This window comes from Macaca thibetana, chromosome 16 (assembly GCF_024542745.1).
Source record: "Macaca thibetana thibetana isolate TM-01 chromosome 16, ASM2454274v1, whole genome shotgun sequence".
Lineage (NCBI taxonomy): Eukaryota > Metazoa > Chordata > Mammalia > Primates > Cercopithecidae > Macaca > Macaca thibetana.
The window spans coordinates 28,248,674-28,273,411 of record NC_065593.1 but is presented as its reverse complement, the minus strand read 5'-3'; positions in this window follow the sequence as shown (position 1 = coordinate 28,273,411).

Genomic DNA, 24,738 nt, shown 5'->3' with positions numbered 1-24,738 from the left:
GCATTTGGCCCAGAGAGGTTGAAGAGGGTTTCACAAAGGAAGCAGCCTTTGAGCTGAGTCTTGGAGGATGATTCTGACTGTCCCCAGAACCACAACTGCCACTGACTGATTCCCGTAAGAAATCCTTTCATCACTCCGGATTGGAACAGCTCTCCTGAGATAAAACCCAAGAAGTCTGGGAAGTGAGGAGGGAACTTCGAAGAGGAGTCTTAGGAATGTAAATACTCAAATCCAAGATCTTAAGATCTCACTAGAGGGATGCTTGTGCACACAGTCCTCGGTAAAAAAAAAAAAAAAAAAAAAAAAGTCAATAACTGAACTAAGACATGTGTCTATTTTTGAAATGATCTGCACTTCTGGGAATAGCCCCAAAGGGAAATTGGTCATCGATTGCTTGGAAACCAGCAACTCTCGATGGGCTTTCTGCTCCCTGCCACATTTGCACATATTTTTTTCCAGGCTCCTGCCTGCTCTTCTCTCAATACACACATCCAAACTCACACCAGCATATGTTCTAGCTCACACCCCCTATGTCTGCCTGAATAAAATCACCAAAGTGTATGAGAAAATGGATGATGTTCTACAAATTGCAGCACTCTAAATGATGCAGACAGTGGAAGAAGAGTCCACAAACAAGGGTTTCTGTGTTTTGTTTCTGTTCAGTCTCCTGTTTCTATCACTGAAGCAAATTATTTGCTTTCCTGAAGACCCTTCACAAATGAAAAGTGGGGTTTCCTTGCTACAGGTGGGAATGAATTTTATAAATGTTGCATTGCACAGCAAGAAACAAAGCTTAGAGAGCACCTTCCAGTGCTATCAGTTCTATGTTAGATCAAAGTCTCTCTTTAATTGATTTTTAAAACCCAACCATGTCAAGTCAAGCACACAGGCATGGATGTTAGACCTGTGCCTTCTGGACTCCAGGGTAAAGCTGGAATTTGGTCTTCGGCCATGACATATATGCATACATATATCCATAAATTCTAGTGTTGGTCTTCATGAGTGGGGAAATGGAAAGAATTCTTACCAGCAATGAATGGACCTAGCATTCTCATTTCTGAAATGACCAACACACCATCATAATGAAGCTCCCTTTTCTCTGTAGCACTGCATTCAATACCCTATGGCCCAGGAAACAGAAAGACTTGACCTCTGAAAATTTAGACTGCCCAGAAATATGCCACCTACTACCGCATACAAAAAAGCAGGATGCACACCAGGGAGGCGATGTGGTATTTTGGAAGGTCTATGGGCTTTGGAATTAGATAAATCTGGGGTACGAATTGAAGTACTGCTGCCTATTTGTTGTGTGACTTCAGTCAGATACTGTAACTTATCTAAGCTTCAGTTTTTCACTTCTAAGATGAGAATAATAGACCCTAACGTATGGAGTTATTATAAAGATAACATGAGCAAACTCATGGAAAGCTCCAAGCAATGTGCCCTCACCCAGAGGATACCCAATAAATGTGAATTTCTGTCTCCCTCTGACCTCCATTGTCACATTGGTTGCTTCTTTCACCTTGGGAGTATTTTCTAGGGCACAGTTTTGAAACTACATTTTGGAGAACTTTTGACCTCATTTGAGTTCTTTCCAGAGGCTCAAACCACAGACCACACCTCTCTTTCCTCTGAACGTTTAAAAAATCTTCCTTCAAAAAGGTCCTGGATACATTTCTGCCCAAATCCTGTTTTTCCCTTCCCTAAATATCATAAACGCCAATTTTCCTTATCTAAAATTTCCTGTCAAATTTATTTAATCAACTCATAAGTCCTTTGGGGCCTCCCTTGGTTCCAAAGTAGCAGTTTCCTTAGTCATTTCCTCTATTTTCTGGGAAAGAACTTGGTCTCCAAGGTGATTTCACTTTCTCTGATCAGGGGAGGACGTCAACATTACACAAGTGGTATGCTTGCTATCGATCTGTTTTCTCTTCCTTTAGGGTTTCTGTGAAAAACTGGTTGAGGTGTTATTTTTAGCAAATTGATGATTCCCGCTGCCTGCGCACATGTCCATCTGTCTGTCTGTGAACACAGCCAACCCAGGTCCAAGAAAGCTTTCCTTGCCTAGACAGCTCTATTCATCTTAAGAGCTTCATGCTGAGCAAATGGTTTAAGGCCTTTGGTGATTGAAAAAAAATGGCAGTACAGTACCATGGTTTTCAATTGCCATATTTTCTGCACATGAAGCCACTGAGTAATTTGAAGTCAGCATCCTGAGTTGGAGTTTTACCAAATAATTCATTATTCCCCATATTGTTTTATGCTACCCTGCCTTTGCTTATGTTGTTCTGTCAACCAAAAACGTTATTTCTTGTTCATTCACTTACTCAAAAACAGTTATATCATAGACATAGCTCATAAGGCAGGTATGTGTATGTTGGGAATGTACTGATGGGCAAAACCCATACTGTCCTTGACATGTCATCTTCAAAGCAATAGGAGGTCATTGAATAATCTTAAAGAGGGCACTGGATATGATCAGATGGAAATCTCATTCTGGCTTCAGAATAGAAAATACATTGAAAAGGGCAGGTATGAATGTGGGGATCTCTGCTTTTGACAATAATGGAAAAACTGACACTATGCTAGCCCTCTGCCATAAATAACTACAAAACTAGGCAGAATATATAAGGAAACTGCTTTCTGGCAAGGGCAATGGCAACGTAAGACCATGACCTTTGAAAGAAGAGAAAACTATGAAGTGAGGTCTCATTTTTTTCAGTTCTTCGTCTAGGGACAATTTTCTAGCTGTGATGTAGGGAGGCAGAGCCCATATAGAGCATGACATTCCTCCTAACCAGAAGTAGGAATCAGATTTTGGGACTACCGAAGTGCCTGGAATCTGTGGGGTAGGCCATGATAAAGCGGGAAGCTGTGAAGAAGGGGGCCTCAGGTATCTTTGTGGTAGGAGTCATGGACAGCACAGACACAGGGAGAAGGCATAAAAGCTCACCAGGAAGGGTTGTTATGAGGTTGAGAATGGATCAAAAATACTAGAAATCAAGTAGTGCTAAAAGATACTGGAGTTCTTGCTCAGTCAGAGTGTAGAAGCCTTGTTATCACCTGGAGATCCAGTGAAGACATCAGGAAGCCATGCCTTAAGAATAAGGACCATGTCAGCCAGGCACGGTGGCTCATGCCTGTAATCCCAGCACTTTGGGAGCGCATGGCAAGTGGACCACTTGAGGTCAGGAGTTTGGGACCAGCCTGACCAACATGGTGAAACCCCATCTCTACTAAAAATACAAACATTAATCGGTTGTGGTGGTGCACGCCTGTAGTTCCAGCTACTTGGAAGGCTGAGGCAGGAGTATTGCTTGAACCTGGGAGGCAGAGGTTGCACTGAGCTGAGATTGAGCCAGACTCCATCTAAAAACAACAAAACAAACAAACAAACAAAAAACCAGCAAGGAGCATGTCCTCAGTCAGGGTCAATAATTAGGGCTCTTGGTTCGCTACCAATGTTTATAAGCAAGGTTTTGTTAGAACACATCCTGTCTATTCATTTAAATTCAAGTTACAGTAGTAGAGTTGATTATTTGCTACAGAGACCATACGGTTCACAAGCCTAAAATGTTTACTATCTGGCCCTCAAGAGAAAGTTTGCTGATCTTGGTCCTTGAGTAAGGACTACACTAGACCTATTCTAATAAAGCCTAAAAACAATCCCCAACCAGAATCACTGGAAATTTTTGAAATTTTAGTACTATGAAGTTAGAGGAGATTAGAGAACACCACAGAATTCCTCCTCCACTAACAAAACATAAAACCAAACCTCTAAAAGTTCAAGGTCATCAGCCAGAAACTGAACAGTTTGCTGGAACAAAACTGAACACTCTTCAGAGGAAGATAACAGAACCCAGAATATTTATGCCATATCTTCCATAATGTCCAGGATACAACAGAAATTACTAAACATGAATAAAAACAGAAAATTCTGATCCATAGGCAAGAAAAAAATCTTTAATAGAAATAGATACCAAGAAGGCCTAAATGTTGGGTTTAGAAATAGAAATCAGGCCGGGCGCGGTGGCTCAAGCCTGTAATCTCAGCACTTTGGGAGGCCGAGATGGGCGGATCACGAGGTCAGGAGATCGAGACCATCCTGGCTAACACGGTGAAACCCCGTCTCTACTAAAAAATACAAAAAACTAGCCGGGCGCGGTGGCGGGCGCCTGTAGTCCCAACTACTCAGGAGGCTGAGGCAGGAGAATGGCGTGAGCCTGGGAGGCGGAGCTTGCAGTGAGCTGAGATCCGGCCACTGCACTCCAGCCTGGGCGGCAGAGCGAGACTCCATCTCAAAAAAAAAAAAAAAAAAAAAGAAATAGAAATCAATACCAAGAAGGCCCAAATATTGGGTTTAGTAAAGACTTTAATGTATATATTATAAATATAAATTTTCTACTAGGAAAAATATGATCCCAATGAATAGCAGATTAGTCTTTGCAGAGAAAAGGAGGCTCAAAGAAAGAGTGAAAATGGGAAGACCAGTTGGAAGGTTACTGCCAAGATCCAAGTGAGAGATAATGATGATAGATTATGCTAGGATGGTAGCTATGCCTCTGGAGATAAGTAGATGTTTTCAAAAGATTTTTAGGAGGGATACATAGTGATGAGTTGGATGTGGAAAATAATAAAGTGGGATGTATAAACAAAATGCTTATAACTTTTTGTCTTGAAAAATGAGATACTTGGTGATATCATATAGTTGGATGGCAAACACTGCAGAAATATGTTTTGGACAAACTGAGTTTCATTTTTAGTTTTTAATCTCAAGAATTCTAAGGCTCATCTGCTTTCACAACTCTACCACTCCTTCCACCAATGCAGAATGGTTCCTCTTTAGTATTCCCATAATGCTCTGTTGAGATGCTTGCAATTATCCTATTATTCTCTTTTATAACATCTACTTACATGCCTAGACCATGAGCTTCCTGAAGTCAGGGACCATGCCATGTTCATCTTTGTACTCTTGACTGTTAACATTGCACTTAACACATAGTAGGTATTTAGTTGATGTTGATTGAATGAATGAATACAACTATTTCAATGATTTTCTTCTCTGAGGATCGTGACTAGGAAACAATTTCTGAGATTAAGGGCAGGGACTTTAGAGTGAGATAAACCTGAGACTATGCTTGGTTTTTCACTTACTTGCTAGTGACTGAATAAGTTACTTAACATTTGTAAAATGGAGACCAAAAAAGACAAAAGGCCACCTTATACTGAATAAGGTGGGAATATCTACCACCTTATAGGAAATAAGGTGGAAATATTCTTGGAAAGATGTCAGCATAGTACTTGCTCCACTTAAGATGCTCCATAAATACTAGCTAATGTGATGATGATGACAAAGAGACAGATGCTGCAAAAGCAGCTGTCCAAGAAGGGCTCTTGTACAGAACAGCAGGAAGAGATAATTGCAAGAAGGTCTTCTTCCACCATTCCTCCCTCACCTGTGCTTACACTGATGTAAGGACACCTCTCACAGACCAAGATATGTTCTACTGCTAGCAGAATTTGCTAAGATATGCTTATAGGAATAACTTAGGGGTATACGGGAACTGGAAATATGCTCAGGGGAACAATGTCTTCTTTTTATATAGGTAACTAAAGGGCAGATGGAACGAAAAATCATCATAGTCATCACTGGCTAGCTTACTTGTAAACACTAGTACATATACCTCCAAAGTCCACAAAGGTCTTCCCTCAAAGATAATTGTGACTTTCTAGCTCCAGAGGCCTCACTCATTACCAAACTTGGGTGTCTGATGCGGCCACAAACCTTTGGATTAGAATCTGTTTCATTATGTTTCACAAAAGTTTAAAATTTTGCTGAAGCAGCTAGAAGAGAGCTGTGCTTAATTTTCTGAATTTAAATGTATTTAAGCTTTAAGTAAATAATTGTCATCCTTGACATTACAAGGTCATAGAGACAGGAAAGAAATCAACTGTAACATCATCCCAGCTCTCAGATTTTCCCATGTGCTGTCATTCTCAAGCCAAGGTGAGTGGAGAGGCAGCTATGACACATCTTGTCAGGGCTCTTAAACTCCAAGGCATCTCTGCTTTATGCCCTAGGCCCCTCTAGGAACTCCAGTTACTCAGTTCATTGTGCAACTTGCTCTTGAAGATTGTCTCTTCTCCTCAAGTCCCTTTTCCCCTTGGCAGAAGTCCAAGGTGGGTTGATAGCCTGAGGGTGGTAACACCATGATGCACCCACAGACCCTTAATCTCTGGCTCTGACCTTTACCCTCAGCCATTAAACTTGTGTGCCTCATGACAAACCTGCTGGGAAACCAGTGTCCACATTGCTGTGGGATCACATTGCAGGAATGGGCAGCTGTCATCTTTAAGATATTCAAATAAGTATCTTCTCCAAGAGGCGTCTTGGTCTATGACCAACAGATCCTTCCTGGTAGCCTTCGCTATATGCCTGTATTCGAAGGTCCTGGAAAACAGAATGCTTTTATCTGAGCTGAGTCTCATCTTGCTCTGGAGAATGCTAGAAGTTCTATTTGGTAGAACTCAGCTAGAGTCCCTGTATCCTTTGAAAATGTACTTAAACCGGCTCAAACCCCAAAACCAAGGCCTGTGGGAGTCCAGAGTTCTTTCCATGGTTGCTGTGAATTCCTGACTGCTGACATCCTCCTGGACTTCCTTATCTCGGTTCCTGATCTTCACACCTGAGGTCCAATTTCTACTCCATGGCAACCTGAGCATAAGCTCCATCCTTTCATAGGTTTGTGACAGTGTCATTTGGAGCAAGAATTTCATAAGTTGGGCAAACTCATGAGCTCAAAGTTGGAGCTGTCACATCCTGCACCTCCCAGCTTTTCACCATCTCTCTCTCCTCATCACCTCTTATTTTTCCTCTTTTCATTTCCTCTCTTTCTAGAGTAGCAAGCAAATTTTTACTTTGCCTCTCAGAGAACAGTTCTCTTCATACACATGTTCTTGGGGGGTCTCACTTTGCACCCTCCGGAATGTGTTATATTCCAAACAAATAGTATCATTCTTAATAGGACATATATTGTCCTTGTTTCACAAGAATTTGGACTATTCCATCTACATCGGAGAACAAGTACCTTCTAAATCCATTCATCTAATCAGCAGTAGACCAAAAGCATAAGTGGGACCTAGCTAGGGGAGCGCTCTAGGCATAACTCAAGGAATGGTAGGTTAGGTAGCCAAGGACCATTCTGTTACCCCCATGCCCACAACTTTCTGAGACATCTGACCATTGTGAAACCTAAAAGATACATGGAGAGGATGAATATTTGAGACATAGACATTGGAGCCAGACAGATCTGGATTTGATCTTCAAATCCAGTTTTTACTGATCACCTAGAAATGGAGATAATGATGGGTATCTTGCAGAGTCATTGAGAGTACTGGGATAAAAATTTATTTAAAACCCTCAGCCTCACCTCGATATGTAAGAGGCTCCTTCCCTTTTATTCATGGTCTAGTGTGGCTGGGAGTGCATTTCAGATGTGTTTCAGTCTTATAAGTCTCACTAACAGTCACTCCTCAGTAAGGCAAGATATAAAATATCACTCAGCCTTACTTCCCCCCAGCTCAGTCCCTGGACAGCCTCAGGCATAGATCCTCCCTGGTGGTGAAGACTATACGTACCCTCTGGTGGTGCTTCTTTTGAAACCAGGTTGGACATACCTTCCTTTCACACCCACCTCCCTTGCCTGTCAACTCCTTCCACAAAAAGCACAAACGATAGAAGAACCTCTTGAAAATGATCCCAGTCACAGACACTAGCAGGGCTTGGTACATAGGTTGATGGTCTTTGAACTGGCAACCCCAGGCCCTTTTGCATCCTTGCATGTGCTCTTCCCACGTCTTGAAATACCCCTTCCCCTAAGCCTATCTTATTGACATAGTAGAGATCCATTTATTTTACAAAAGCCCTTCCATGGTCACTCCTTTCAATTGATCCCCACCCACCACACATGTGCACATGCACACACACACACACACACATATGCACATAAGCAGTGATGCTAAAATAGTCTAACTCCATTACTGTCTCTCTCCATTCCCCCACTTAAACTTCAAACTCACTCAGGACAGAGACTCTGTGCCATATTTGTATGGACTCAAACTGAATTCAACACAATCAAGTAACACTGTCTCCAGCTAAAGCCACTTTCCAAATAGAACAATTTCACTCATAGGAAACCATCCAAGGCAGTTAAAAACATCACCTTCCAATTTGCAAAGTGTTTCCCCAGGCACTAGAGAATTGGGTTTTCATGGCTGCCCATGTAATTCTCTCCTAAGTTTACTGCCTAACAGCACTGCCACCCAATTTATTGATCCTAAGCAGTTCTGCTGTTTCTGGATGCTTGAATTGCACCTGGGAAGAAAATTCAACAGCAGGGAAAAAAATGAGGGACTCAGATTCACTTCTACCTGCCTCATGCAGAACAATAAAAGTTCTTCGCGGGGTCCTTCTGCTTTACAAAGTGCTTCATACAGTCATTTAAGCCTCATTAGTATGTGTGAGACATTAGAATAAGTTATTTTATCTCTCTTAGCCTAAGCTTCTCCATCACCAAAATAGGTATAATAATAATAATAATAATATCTACTACCACATAATTGAATGTTGTGAGAATGAATTGGGTTAAAGATGGAAAGCACATAGTACCATGCCTGGCACATGGAAAGAACTCAATAAAGGTTATCTGGTATTAAAGGAGTTTTCTCAGTTGGGCACAGGGGCTCACGCCTGTAGTCTCAGCTACTTGGGGAGGCTGAGGCAGGAGGATTGCTTGAACCCAGGAGTTCAAGGCCAGCCCAGGCAACATAGAGAGACCTCCCTCTCAAAATAATAATACTACTAATAATAACAATAAAGGATCTGCCTCCCAAATAATCTCCTTTATCAGAGCTGAAGAGGTTATGAGACAGAAAGCTGTTTATTCTACCTCTCTTTGCAAGTCTTACCCCTCTTTTTAAGTTGTGACACCTGTTGTTTTGGGGTCTCTAGAAGCTCTGAGGCAGGAAACATTTCATTGGTTATTATGAGTATGACTCATTATTCTAAAGCCCAAAATAAACCACATGTTCAATTACCTACCCTTCAGGTTATACGCAATGCCTCCACTGCATTGATTTGGTGTTTCCTTGAAGGAGTCCAATTCCACTAGGGCCTCTGCCACTCCAGGGTAGGGGAGGATTGCCAGAGCTCTAGGAGTCCCTTTCTCCTTTCTCTTGTTCCCAAAGAACAAGTGACTCGAATGTCCCTGCAGCTCAGAGCCCCTCTTCTACAGACATTGTCCAGTGGGCCCAGTGTCCAGTAGGGAGGCAGTGTCCAGTAGGGAGGCAGAAGAGACCCACTGCAAATGCATCTCCCCTTCCAGCTCCAGGGCGGTGCAAGAGAGCCCAGCAGCACTTCCTTGGGAAAACATTTCCACCGTCAACAGCCACACCCATTGCACTAACAGAATACCTGACGCGAGTGTTCCACTGACCACCTGGCTTCCAGCTTTGTCCAGAACTCAGTACGTAACTTTTGAAAAATCACTGCCCTAAAATTGTTACCTCAAAAAATGCACAAATCTCACTGGTTGATCTTTGGCTGAGAAATATTCAAAGGATCTATGATGAACAAGAAGGGATGTTGAGAGTCTAAATGTACCGGGACTTTACATACTGTCTCACCCTCATTCATGGCAGACTTTCAGGCAGATACTGTCTTTCCTTTTGCAAAGCTGGAAACTGCAGTCATGTCAGAAAATGTGAGAGCTGGAATTGGAACCCACGTCTGCTGGACACCAAGCCCTTGTTATTACTTTTCCATCATGCAACATGCTACCTCCCATTTCATGGTTTCAGGAGAGAAAATCAGTGCAAAAAGCATGAGTTGGCAAAGGCCTTTTGTGTTACTGAGGGAAGATGGTATTGATTCTATCAGTTTGACAACCTCCGTGCCTCCAGCAGCCATCCAGCCATCTCTAAGCTCTCCTAGGGAGCTGGCCCAGCCCCACTCAGCCTGGCAGGAGGCAAATCTTCCTGACGCCTCTAATAAAAGGCTTTGGAAATTGGGTTATAAGGAAAACCATCTCTCATTTTCTCTAGTAAGAGAAAACCTATTCAACAGAGGCCCTTTCCCTTCCAGGGCCCCTTCAGATTCATTAACTCTCTACAAACACTGCTTATAAAACAGCACTTGAAGCGAGGCAGCAGAGGCTACCGGGAAGCAGTGGGCGATGAGATTTTAATGTGTTCTATGTTGTGAGCCCATCCTGACTGTCTGAAGAGCCTTGTTTTCAGGCCCCCAATTATTCAGTTTCTTAATCTTCCCCCATCACAGACAACACATCTCATTTCTCAGACCCAGCCTCAGGCTCCTTTGTAACAACCTTCATTTTCTGGGCACAGCTTGGTGGCAGCTGGTTTGGGGAGGGACGTGGAAAGGAGGAGAACAATGGCTGAGGTTAGAGAGGTGAGTGGCATCACACCTGCAGAGTCAGAAAATCCATGCTGAAGTTCCCTTGTGAGGACAATATCTGGCTTTTACATCAAAAGGATCCTGATGGCTATGGCATCTCAGAACAACAGTCTAAAAATCCCTCCTACTGAGTTTTGAAGGAAGCACAATGAAGTTTTCAGGGAGAGAGCTAGGGGTACTAGGGGAAGGATGTCTATAATCTAATCATTCTAAGGAGAGGAGCATTTTCTAGGATGGAAGACCAAGCTATGTGCATCTGATTGGGAGTAGACTAGAATCCTAGAGAAGAGAATCTTAGTGGCCATTGATTGGTCATTGGTACAGCCATTGACTTCAAGTTTGACTTGACAAAGGTAGCAGGTTTTTGTCTTGGGTGTCTCTTCCTGTGAAGGTGTCACTTCTCCACAGCCCCACAGGCTCTGCCTTGGCTCGTGTCCTCATCATTCCTCCCCTGGACTAGAGTGAGTCCTAACAGCGTCCTGACCTCTGGCTGCAGCCTCATCTAGCCCTCCTCCCCACAGCCAACACCACCAGAATCTTTCTGGAATGCAAACCTAATTGTGCAGTACTCTCCTGCTCAAAAATGTTCCCTAGATAACATTTTCATAATGCTAGATCAGCATACATATTCATTGAAAAAGCATCGAAAACACATCCGACCAAATGTTAACAGCAATTATTTTGTGTAATAGGTTTGCATATGAGTGTTTTTTTCTTTACACTTTCTTGGTATTCAAGTTTTCTGCAGTGAGCTTAAGACAAATATTGTTTATTTTCTAGGCATAAAGATATCATCCAGAAAAAACAAAAGAAATCCTCCTGCACAGAACAAAGTCCAGATTTCTTAGCTTTGCATTAAGCCCATCCAGAGCTTCAACACATCTTTTCATGCTCTTGTTCTACTACAATTCATGGGTCAGTCACACAAAAACTATTTCCTACCTAAAATGTAGTCACCTCTCCACCATCACGACTATCACTTTCCCTACTACTTATACTCCCATGCTCGTCATGGCTTTTTTTGCTTATAAAACTCCTAGCCACACACTGAGGGCTACCGCAAATGTATCTTCTCTAGAAACCATAATCTCTTTACTCAGTAGTTATTGTTTTCTCCACTCTGGGTTCGTCATACCTCTTGCTAATATTCTCTCCATTAGATTACAAGGGATGCAATTATCCCTTCTCTAACTGAGGAAACCAAAGCCCGGTAGTAGCCAGTAGGTGATACAGCCAGGACCAAACCCAGGGTGTCTGGCTCTTCAGCCTCTGCTTTTTAACTACTACACAATAGAGCTTTAAAGCAGTTGCTACTATCCCAGAATGTAAACGAGAGCTATCCCAGTATGTGAATTAGCTCTGAGGGCCCTGTGACATCACTGCAGTTGTTTACTGTGATTTGTCCCACCCTGTTCACGTCACACATGTTAGCCCTTTCTTCCCATGAAATCGCCTGCCAGTCATTGTCACCCAGCAGAGTCACCAGCACTCACATAGCAGACCACAGCAGTTACTGTGATCGCAAACTTGCAAAGGAGATATTGCCTTAAAAGTTGACTTTAGAACAACACTGCTTGCGATCCTTCCAGTATATGCGCTCCTCCATAAACTATTTCTACAATATATTCACAGAGTAGACAAAGTAATGCTTTATTACTCTCTGGACCTCTGGCCCCAAATGACTATGCAGAACTCCACTGAGCTGGACTGGACCCCATGGAGGGCCTGATTTATCTCAGCTCTTACCTATGACTCTGAAATTTGAATTTCCACTTGGCTGGGATATGGAGTTGCTCTGAGATGAAAAACCAGAAACACAGAGCCAAAGAAAGCATCTGTCAAAATGCTGGGGGTGAAGCTGGTCCAGGCCTCTGGCTCAAGGCTATCTCAGTGTCCCTAGGTTTAGCTGACCCATGAGAAGGGCAGGGAGGTGATAAAGCCCATTGTCACTCAAGCCACTGAGGTGGAGGAGGAAGAAGTGACCAAACACCATGGAGTGAGGGAGGCAGAAGCATTAGGGAGGAGGATGACCACCTCTTTGGGGAAGATTTAAAACCTGGTCTATCATCCATTATGTTGGACAGATTTCCCTAAAGGGGGAAAGAACAGGACTGTAGATTTAGAACCCAGGAAAGTACTTTCATAATGCCAAGGATCTGAACTCTTCATTTGAAAAACAAGCGTGCCCACCCAACAGCCATAGGCAGCGTCTGTCAGCCACAATCTAGGCTAATTTGCAAAATGAGCCCTGAAAGGAAGGTCTTGGTCTTGCTAGAATCCCATGAAGCAGGTTGATGAAGCAGGTAAGAAAAAATTAAGGGAGGAGGTGAGTTTTTAAAGTGATGACCCCATGACTATAGCTTTGAAAAGGAGAGATGGACAGGAATCCTGCTGATTCTTGAGAACCCTAGAATTGCAGACCTACACGGACCCCAGTCCACAAACACTTCCTGAAAGATCATCATCAGCAAAGCTTTGCTGAGGGCCAGTAGTGGGGTTCCTAAAAAGTGTTAAGATGCACTCTGCCTTCTGCAGCCTGTGTGTTTCTCTTGGTTCTCTGCATGTTCAAAGTATCCTAAAGTGTTGGTGCTAAAAGGACCTTCAGAGGTCTTCTTGCTCCACTGCCACTTTTATTCATTTAATTAACAAGCATTTATTGCATGCCTGCCATGTCCCGGGCACTGTTCTAGGTACTGGAGCTGCAATGCGTCAAGGAAACATACAGTTCCAGCCTTCATAGTATATATGTTCAAGTGGAGGAAACAGACAATACAAGAAACAGACAAAACAAGTAAACAAATAAGTACTCAAAATAATCCCATGGTGTTACATCTGGGGGTAAAATAAAGCATTGTGATGTGATAGAGAATAAAGAAGGCAACACTAGATTAGGTGGTCAGGGAAGCCCTCTGAGAAGTCATTTGAGCTGAGTTGTGAATGATGGGAAGAAGTCCCATACGAAGCTTCAGCGGAAGAGATTCCAGGCTGAGAAAATGGCAAGTGCAAAGGTCCTGTGGTGGTTATGACCTTGATTTGCTTAAGGTACAGCAAGGTCAGCATGGCTAGAGTGGAATGGGCAAGGCAGAGAATCTTAGAAAAACAGCGAGGGCCTGACCATAACTGACCAGATAGTAGGGATTTGGAATTTATGCAATGGTAAGGGCAGCCGTGAGCTGTTTTAAGCATGGTAAATACCCATGGCGAATTGAGAGCAGAGCAGGAGAGGAATGCCTAGGCCTGTAGACTCCCAGTCCAGTGCTCTCTCCCACTACAATGCATGGCCAGTGTGCAGTAATACCCCTCACTTGCTCCCTCTGACTTCCATTCTAGTTTTCTAGAATTGCAGATTGAAGGACTTTGTCCTTTCTTCTAATTAAACACTGAGCGGAACAAGCAAGGAAATGTACTTTTGCACAGAGCCATGTCTCCTCCTGAGCATATCTTTAGCCCATAAAGGGGAACGAAATGTGATAATTAGTAGCCAATTAATGTGCATTTCAACAAACTATATTTTAATTATTCTGTCATAGGTTGTCTGCCTGTGAAGTATTCCATGTTAATTAAATCCTTTTAATAATCCAATGAAAGCACCTCTTTTCCTTGATGTGCTGCTTAAAAGGGAGACGACAGCAGACTCGGCTCATGTAATTTGAGTTAATGGCATGAATCCCGCTTTGAGCTTTCATATGCTTATTGAACTAGTGATCTCTTAATACTTGCTAAACTTTTTAATATATAATTATCACACAATTTCCCTGTTATGTCTGAGAGAGTGCATGCTGATAAGCTCCAAGAACTTTCCTGGAGAGACACTGAACCTGTATCTTGTGCCTGGCTGTGATGGCTGGCTGCATCAGCTGTCATCTGTCATTCCTTTTTTCCTGAACTCTTCCTCAGAATTGGTCACTGTAGTTTTGATTTTAGGCAATGAGCACCTACTATGTGCCTGGGCAGTGCTGGGACTGAGGAACTGGGTATGAGATGGGGAGACTGATCTAGCATTCTGTATCCTAGCAATCTAGCATTCTGTAAGAGGACTGGGGGTTCTCAGATGCAGGTGCAGCATGGGCAGAAGCTGATGAGGGTAGCAACTAGGGCAATTAATTAGCATGGGTGGATGAGTAGTCCTAGTCAGGGAGAGGCCAAAAGTCCTCACTACCAAGTCCAGTGAGTTGGAAGTCACTCTAGGCTTCTGCAGGATGGGGTGACTATCCATAAGTTCAATGGCAGACAGCAGGAGGGCTTGTAGGAGAACAGAACTCTCAGTTTCTGAGTGATGGCCCAGAGACTCTTGTGATCAGATACCTGGGAGGGCATGAGGGACTCCAAAGCTGGGTCCAGATCAACAGGAAAGACAGCCAGCAAATGGACATTACAATGGGTCTGGACTCCAGCCTCATGAATAGCTGGAATAGTGCTTAAGGATAGATTAACCCACTATAATGTATATAGACTCACCAAAATCTATACATTCTCAAACACAGTAAAAGTTTATTTCTTGATCATTTAATAGTGGCAGATGAATATAACTGATTGACAGACCCACTCCCTCTGCTGCTCCATCCATGGTCATTAGGTACCTAGGCCCTTTCCATGTTGTGTCTGTGCCGTCTCCTAGGACAGTGCTTCTCAAACTGTAGTTCCCATACCAACAGCACCAGTGTCACCCTGGAACTTATTAGAAATGCACATGCTCAAGTCCCTCTCTGGGACTACCAGATCAGAAATATTGGAGGTAGGGCCTGGCAACCTGTATTAACAAGCCTTCCAGGTGGTTCTGATGCACCCTCAAGTTTGAGAAGCACTAGCCTAGGTCCTAGTTGTCATCTGCATTCAACCAGCAAATGAAATAGGAGAGCCCAGAGAGGTACGTACAAATTAAAAGCCTTGACCCCAAGGTAGCACCTGTCACTTCCATTCACATTGCTTTAGTGAGAATCAGTCATCTGGCCATGTTGAGCTGCAGGAGGATCTGGGAGTGAGGTCCTGTGCTAGCAAGTTGCTTCCCAGCTACGTGTATATAATCTGGAAGAGGAGAGAGAAATGTTTCAAGCCCTGTCTCTGCCATAAAACGTGAAGCAAGGGCAGGAGAAGAAAAGGTGAGGGACAGAATTACCCCACCCATGAGGACTCAGGAAGGCATATGGCAGTTTTCCCAGCATTTCTTCTCTATGGAGAAGGGGTTCCACAAGGTGTTTGGAGGGCTCACATTGGCTCAGGACCTTCAGGAAACACAAGTCAAGGAGGTTACATTTTATGCCCAAGGTCACATAAATAGAAAGTGACAGGATTGCAGCTTGTCTCACTATTGCCTGATGCCAAGTTCTAGATGTCTTTCATCATACTCGGGTGCCTCCAAAATTCTAGCACTCTCAGTCTATGTAACTGAATTAATTGTTGAAATAGGCCTATGCAGCCCTCCTATCTCCATTTTACAGCAAAAGATGCTACAATGGAAGGTACAAGCAGCTGTTGACATGAAGGAAGGAATCCAACTAAAAAGCACAAAGAAAATTCCATAGAGGACATAGCAACTAAGAAGTATGTGATTGTGTCTATTTGTGCATATGTGTGTATACACATATATACGTATACATGTTTATATATATTTACATATATTTGCACCTATATATGATAAAACTTTACCCATAAATGCATCATGCTAATACAACCAGAATGAGCATTATGCTTCATTTCTATGAACAGCCTTCAGTAGGAAGAGAAGGAATTCTAGACAAAAGCATAAACAGAATTCCATAATGGAAAAGTCCCAGCAGGGGAAAGTCCAAGGCACATTTGGAGAACACCAAATAGTTGGGTGTGCCTGGAGTGGGCAATGGTGGAGAATAATTCTGGGGCAAAATGTAGGACCCAGAATGTAGAAGAAATTGAACGTCAAGCTAAGGAGGTTGTACTTTATTCTTTAAATAATGAGTATCCAATAAAGAGTTTTAGGAAGAAGAATCACATGTTTGGATTTGTATAGGAGCAAGATTACTCTGGGAATAATAAATAGGACTGATTGAAGGAGAAGAAATTTCTAGAAGGCAATTAAAGAAGTGAAGAGGTTTTTGCAATAGCTATGGTAAAGAGAATGGGCATTGAATGAATGTGACAGAAGTGGGTAAGAAGAGGAGAATAATTGTGATTGGAGGTGGTTGGGGAGGAAGAAGTTGCCAAAAATGAAGCAGATGTTTCTCTTGTCTATTATGGGAATTTGGGGGATATTGAAAAATAGAGCACAGTAGAAATCCACGTCTTGGGTAAAATATGCTGCATTTAATGAGTTCTAGGATGCACAATTTTTTTTCAATTTTAATGTCCCTAAAATCAGACTGTCTCCTACAAATGAAGACATCTTTCAATCACTGTCAGACAGCAAGTCACGAGGAAGTCATCACAGCCCGTACGTGTGTGGACTGGGTCTCATGGCCATGAATGTTGTCAAAACTTTAGTTGGGTTATATGCATTGCTTAACATACAGAACCAACAGCCATTGAAGGCAGGAAAAATTGTCATATTTCTTTAAAAAAAAGATTAATGAAATTGCAAAGCAACAGAGGCTGGTAGAACTGATTTATCTATGGAGCAGGGCTATCTTTAAGGCAACAAATATCAATTTGCCAAAAAACATTTTACTAAATTTGAACAGAAGCTACTTAACTTCTGGTGATACATAATTCAACTGGGTGGGGAGAGGGGTGTAAAATATGAGTGTAGTCAAGTAAGACAGTTCCTAGCACTGAGATTTGCTTGAAAATAATTCTTGGAGACAGTAACAGAGCACTTCTTTAAAAATGCTGCACCATCAACAGGCCGATGGCACACAGGGAAACTCCGGGGGACAAAAATATAAATACTGAGGACTGGGAATCAAAAAAAATTCAGAAGATTCTAAAGGTGAATACACATTCTAGGAATATCCAACCTATTTTTTTTATTTGTATTTTCCATTTTATGTATGTATAAGGGTGATATATGGGCTATTTTAATAAGTATGCAAAATTTTTTCTAAGTGATATAAAAGCATGTGTCATCATTTGTGAAATGCTTTTCTTTCTTAGCAGTATGTAAAATAATGGTGCATCTTAAAATTGATGGCATCTTAGAGTCAATGAAATGTAGCATTCATTATTCTCAACCTCCCGGCTCAGAATGAGGTAGATGTTGAGCCTAACATTTTTAAATGTAGCTGAACAAAACCTTTAGTGCAATGCTGATGAGAATTCAAAAAGCTACAGGAAGTTTGGAAAATGGTTCAGTAGGTTCTTGCAAAGTTATACATATACTTAACCTGAGACCCAGGAATTTCCACTCGTGTATTTACCCAGGATACATGAAAACATATGTTACACAAAGATTTGTATACAAATGTCCATAGCAGCTTCATTCATAATAGCCACAAACTAAAAACAATCCAAATGTCCATCAGCTGGTGCGTGGATGAACAAAGTAGCGTATATCTTATTCACACAATGGTCTGCTACTCAGAACTTAAAAGGAACAGACTAGTGACACAGGTGACCACATGGATGAATCTCAAAACCATTCTGATAAGGAAAAGAAGTCAAATACAAAAGACTACAAACTGTAAGATTCCATTCATACATCACCCTAGGGAAGGCAAAAGCATAGTCACAGAAAACAAATCATTGACTATAGGCTCCCAGGGGTTGGGGTTGAAAGGAGCAGATTGACTGTAAAGGGCCAAGAGGAAACTCCTGAGTTAGGGAAAGGTTCTCTAGCTTTACTGTAGGGTGCTTATGCAACTGTATACTTTCTCAAAATTTACTGGACTCTCCTCCCAAAAAATGTAAACTTTACTGTATATAAATTATTCTTCTGTAAACCTATTTAAAAATGTGACTGAAAGACTGAAACAGACCTGGGTTCAAATCCCAGCTTTTCCTTTTACTTGCTCTGTACCCTAGGCAGCTATCTTAATCTCTCTAAACTGACCCCAGGCTCCTCATGCTTAGAGCAGAATAACAAGGTTTGCATAATAAGACTTTATTGAGAGTACTAAGCGAGGTAATGTATGTAAAGTACTTGGGGAACTTGACAGAGAATAAATGCTCAATAATGGTAGCTCGCATGCTAGCAGGGACCACAGGCAGTTTCATTACTGATGAATTAATCAGTTGTTGGGATGACAGAATTGTATAGGCCAATAAATTGCTTGTGGCTGAAACCAACATTCTGGTCAAAACAATGTTGAAATAGAGGCTCCAGGGAGATGCAGCTTGAACCATTTACAGTCTGTGCTTTCAAGCTTTCACTGTTGCTTCTGACACTACCTCTCACATGAAAGGGAGAGAGTGCTGGGTGAAAGTTATTTTGCATAGAGACCCCAAAGACACTTGAGAGTCTGGGCACAGTCCCTGGCACACAAACTGAGGATTGATTTGAAGTGACTTTTGCTTTCCACTAATTGGAATCTACACACACAGCCAAAGGAATCAAGTATTTAAGTATACAACAGAGAATGTGTTCAGCATTTTGCATTCATTGGTCTTGTTGTCTTTGTTAGAACCCTATGAGATAGAAACTTTCATTATTCCCATGAAGCTGATGAGGAAACAAACTTAGAGAGATAAAGAAACTTGCCTAAGATCACAGCTTGTAAAGGAAGAGCTTGGATTCAAACTCCCCAAATTCTTGTCCAATGGGTCGTAACTCCACACTAGATCAAGCAAAGGACCTGGGAAACCAGGTGAAGGATGCATGGATGCAGAGCACCTGGGATCCACGCCTGGAGATGGAGTACCTGTAGCATTGATGTGCTTGAGAAGTGGCCTCTTGGAAAGGGGCACTTGCATTAGAGTCTCTGGGAGTAGGTAAATGCATGAAGGCTGCTCACTCCTTTCCATGAGGCTTCTGGGGAGCCAGAAATTTCCAAAGTCCTGAGAAAGTGGAAGCCCTAATGATATAGTCCTCACCTTACTGCAGATAGGATGTGCTTTGCAGCTAAGGCCCGAGTTTCCGTTGAGCCTCCCTGTTCCTGGGCTCAGCTGAGTCCCTGCTCCTCCATGAACCTTGTTTGCCCCAGTGGTAAAATGAGTGGACAGAGCTAGATGTTTGTTGGCTCCCCTGCAGTTTGGATGCTATAATATCACAAGCTGCACTTGATTTTCACTTGTCAACAGATTCGTCAGCCACTCAATCGCTCTGTTCGGGGGGACATTCTGGGGTTCCTGATCTCCCATTTTGCAGAAGTCCAAAGATTGGGTCCAGGGCTACAAAATCCAGCTTTTCTCAGAGCAAACCTGTAGGAGTAAAATTTAAGAAAGAGAGAGACTCAGGCAAATCTTAAATCCTAGATCATTAAACTTTTACAAGCTCTAACAATGTTGGGGTTGAATAAACCCTGTCTTAAGTATTAAACTTGTCAACCTTAAGATGGCAAAACCAATTCTACTACTTCCCTCTACATTAAAGACACACAAATGAGTCATTGATTTTTTTTCCCTGAGAAAAAAAGCAACATGCCCAGTCAGATCTCTTTTGTAAACCACGTAAGACACAGGAGTCTGGGTGAATGTAATGAAGGATTCTCTTTTTAAGAAGATGAAAATAACATTTCAACCTGAGAAATCAAGAATATACATGAAGATGTGCAAAAGGGATCATGTCTGTTGCAACAACGATGTGAAATGTGTGAAAAGCACATATAAATGAAGGGACAGCTCTGCAGTGGGCTGATGCAGCAACTGACCTAAAAGTGTAAGATTCATAAACACTTACTAAGCATGTCCTGTGTGCTGATCTCTGTGCTGGTGGGTCCCAGTGAATAATAAGACTTGGAAGACCCGGTGCCTATGCTCAATGAATGCACCATCAAGTAGGGAAACCTATACCCGCCCACCTAGGAAAGTGCTCTTGAGAGCCTCACAGGAGTGAATCCGAGACTCACAGGAGCGACTAACTACTCTATGTGAGGGCAATGAAAACAGGTCACCCCTTGCCCTTATAATAAATTGCAAAGTCTTCATCACGGCTGATGAACCCTCCCTAAGAGGGTCCAGGTAGACCGGCTAGCCTGACCTCCCCTTGTTGTCCTCCCCCTCAATCTTTATGCCACCTTCTATTCTCTGGGTAGCACTATGACGGGTTAAATTGTGCCCCCCTCCAAAAGATGTTGAAGTCCTAACCCCTACTGCCTATGCTGAGTGTGACCTTATTTGGAAACAGGATCTTAGCTGATGATCAAATTAAAATGAGGTCATTAGAGTGAATCTTAATTCAATATGATTTGTGTCCTTAGAGAAAAGGGAGAAATATGGGTATAGAGACAGACACGTACAGAGGGAAGAGGATGTGAAGATACACAGAGAATGACATCCACAATCCAAGGAACACCTGGAGCTACCAAAAGCTAGAAGAGAGGCCTGGAACAGATGCTCCCTCAGAGGCCACAGAAGAACCAGCTCTACCGACACCTCGATATTGGACTTCCAGCCTCCAGAACTGTGAGACAATACCTGTCTGTTGTTGAAGGCGCCCAACCTGGGGTACTTTCGTATGACAGCCCCAGGAAATGAACACAAGTGCTGAGTTCTTTCAGTCCTAGACTCTTACAAATGCTGTTTTTCTCGGCCCAGAACACTCCTCTGTCCCTGCCCCTTCACCTGGCTAACTCCTCAGCCTGGATAGCACCTTTTCGAGAGAAGTCCCTTGTCACTCATTCCCACGACATTGCACGGGTCTCATGTTGTTCCCTGCACTCTCCCATGTAATTCCCTGCTATGTGCCTGTCTCCCATCTGGACTGCGAGCTACCAAAGGTCAGCACCTGGCACAGCTGGCAGCTAGTAAATACTCAAACTAGTCAAGGATCGAGCTGAGCTTCCGACGAGAATCAAACGAGAGAGCAGTTGTGAACATGCTGTGCAGGCGATGAGGCCCCAGGCACAGGCGCTGGGTTTTAATTATTGGTGTCTGTACTGTTATGTGCAGTGATGCACCATGGTTGCACTTCTGCAAGGCATTGAATATTAAAGTTGTCTACATGTTTCCCTGGCAAACAGGAAAGAATGTTCATTTGGGCCTTCAGATCTTTGCATTTGGAGCTGTCCTGCTTGTGCTTCCAGCTTTCCTGCCCTCCACCTTGGAATCCAGCCCAGAGCCCTGAAAGGGGCTCAGAAGGAGGAAGCTATTAGCATGGAAGGTGCTAGAACCATTGTAGGGCAAGAAAAGCAGGAGCCAATGGCAGGCGCAGCCTTGACTGGCCCCAGGGAAAGTCCAGAAGGCCTCTCCATCTGGCTGTCCATTTAGAAACTTGACCTCTTTGCAAGCAATAAGCATCTGGGGTCCATTAAAATGCAAGGCACCTGCTGGATGTCTGAGAAAGAATCTGCTAGTGAGAAATTAACCTCTTTGGGGGCATTGCAGGCTCCATCTGTAGGTGACAGGAGTGTGTACTACAGTAGCCAATAGTCACCCCTTCTCAGACTCTAGCTTAAGGCCATGTGGCTCATCAGAGGCAATTGTGTTCCCTCTCTGTGCCTCAGTCTCTTAAACTGCAAATGGGACATTGATCTCTTCTGAGTCCATCCACAGGCTTGCTTGCTGGGAGGAAGGGGGAAAATAAGAGTCTGAATGGGTTTTAATGGGCTAAAATGCACTTTATAGATTTAGGATAGTGTTATCCTATTCCTAATAAGTATTCATTACTAGACTCAAATTTCACAGTTCTATTTCTAAATCTACCTGAGCCTCCAAGTATCTCATCCTCACAGGCTCACGCCATGGGCATGCGTCTTCAAAAGAGAGCATGGATCTACCTTGCAGAAAAATCCTGCCCTTGAATTAATTCCATTCCACAGGCATTGGCTGAACAACTGTTAATGTGGCTATACTAACAGGGGATAACAGATCACGCTCTGGAGCAGCTGATGCCCCTCTGGAAAAGCAGCTCCTACATGAGGTGATACAGGGTAGAAGGTGGAATAGACAGTGCTGGGCTGAGTCAGAAGAACTGGGTTTCTGTAGTGGCTTTGCCAAGCGCTGGCCTTGTGACCTTGGTAAGTCTCCACCGCATCCCTCTCAGTCCTTCTTGGTGTTCTCCTCCATGCTGTGAGTCTCAGTAAAAAGGCCTCCAGGTAGAAGATGCTACTTCAGAGAACAAATTGGGGATCTCATTGTGGATGCCATGGGGAATGAGGACTGTCCCCAGGTCCTCCCACTGGCCATGTCTGTATGAAGGCTTTGATACCTCCTACCCTCTTCCCATTAGCCATCCCAACTCTGCCTACAGGGGCAGGCGATGAGACCTAATCGTTCACCATTTTCACCTCTAAGTCCTGTTTAGCTTCCATACCCTGCCTCTCCTGTCTCTAAGGTCCAACTAAAGGATATTGACAATAAAAAGAGTGATCATTTACAGGCAGGAAGGTTAAAAAGAGTATGGGAATTTACAGTTATTAAGCATTTATTGAACACTTACTGCATGCCAAGCATTTTACTCAAGGCTTTTAATCTTCTATCCCTTTAGTGCTCCAACCAGCAATAGGAGGTTATTATTAACCCTTTTCTACAAAAAAAAAAAAAAAAAAAAGAGGATCAGAGAGGTTAACTAACTTGCCTGAAGTCACAGAGCGCAAAAGTTATAGATAGGGATTAACTTTCTTAACTTTCTCTGGTGCCCTAACAAAGAGGCTTCAGCTAAATCTATCCAGATTCTGTTCCTATTGCCCCTCCTAGACACACACTCTGATGTTTCATTGACAGATATTGACCTGAAGCTCAGCGTACACTCTTCCTCCAGGTACCCTATCAAACTTTCTATTCTGTTTATATTCTTCTCTCTGTTTCCCCCTTTGCCCTGTGGTCTTTGGACATAGTCAGCCCATCCAACTTTCCAACTGTCTTGCAGGCCCTGCTTTCTAGAACCTCCACCTACATTGTGATCTGAGCATCTGCTGACTTGATCTGGCTACATTCAATCAAGTCATATTGAAGATCAGATACGTGTTTGTCAATTTAGCAGTAGGCATATTGAGCATCTTCTGGTGCCAGACACCAGTTCGTGCACTGAGAATATAGTGAACAAAGAAAGATTCCTACCCTCAGAAAGTGCATTTTAATAGAAGCAGCAGATTTCACTTGTAAACAAGTGAACACATGCATAACATAACTTCAGGAAGCACATGCTGTGGCAGGGTGGGTGGAAGGTGACTATTTTAGATAGCCCAAGGAAGGCGTCTAGGAGGAGGTGATATTTTAGCAGAGACCTATATGATGTAAAACAGCAAACTATATGAAGATCAAGGGGAAGAGCATTTGAGGCAAAGGGATCAACAAACACAGAGACCCTGACACCAGAACAAACTCACTATGTTTGTGAAACAGAAGCACCACCACCCCAGCTGTAGACCAATAAGTGAAACAGGAGTGGCAGAGGCTGAGTCAGAAAGGTGGGCAGATGCTAGATGTATAAAGTCCTGTAAACTACAGAAAGAAATTTTAATTTTACTCTAAGGGCAATGGGAAGGCCCAGAGAGGTTTGGGCAGGGAAGTGATGTGGTGTCACTTACATTTTTATTTATTTATGTATTTATTTTTGAGACAAGGTCTCACTCTGTTGCCCAGGCTGGAGTGCAGTGGCGTGATCATGGCTCATTGTAGCCTCAATATCCCCAGGCTAGGGTGATTCTTCCACCTCAGCAGCGCATGCCCCCCACGCCCTGCCCCGCCCGCCGCCCCAAGTAGCTGGAACTACAGGTGAGTGCTGCCACACCTGGCCAATTTTTTGTATTTTTTGTAGAGACAGGGTTTTGCCATGTGGCCCAGGTTGGTCTTGAACTCCTTGGCTCAAGTAATCCACCCGCCTAGGCCTCCCAAACTGCTGGGATTACAGGCATGAGCCACCGCACTTGGCATCACACTTTTAAAAGATCACTTTGGCTACTGTGTGAGGAGTTAACTGGGAAAGAGCAGAAAATTACAGGAAGACCAGTTAGGAGCCTACTGCAGTCATATATTCAAGATAAGGTGAGCTGCTAGTTGCTATGACTTAGGTGGTAGCAGTGGAAGTGGTGAGAAAAGATGAAACTTGGAAAATATTCAGTGGTGTGTTGGTGGGCATTTAACAATCTGCTCTCTTGGGAGCAGGGTGACCTTAGTTTGTAGCGTTTGTCAATTTCCATAGTGTAAATACCTTCACCATGGGCCACATAAAACTTTCAATATGACATCAACTGGCTTGCAATATTCCTAACAATTTGACAATCGGCTCTCACAAGTTGACTTGAGCCAGTTCCAGC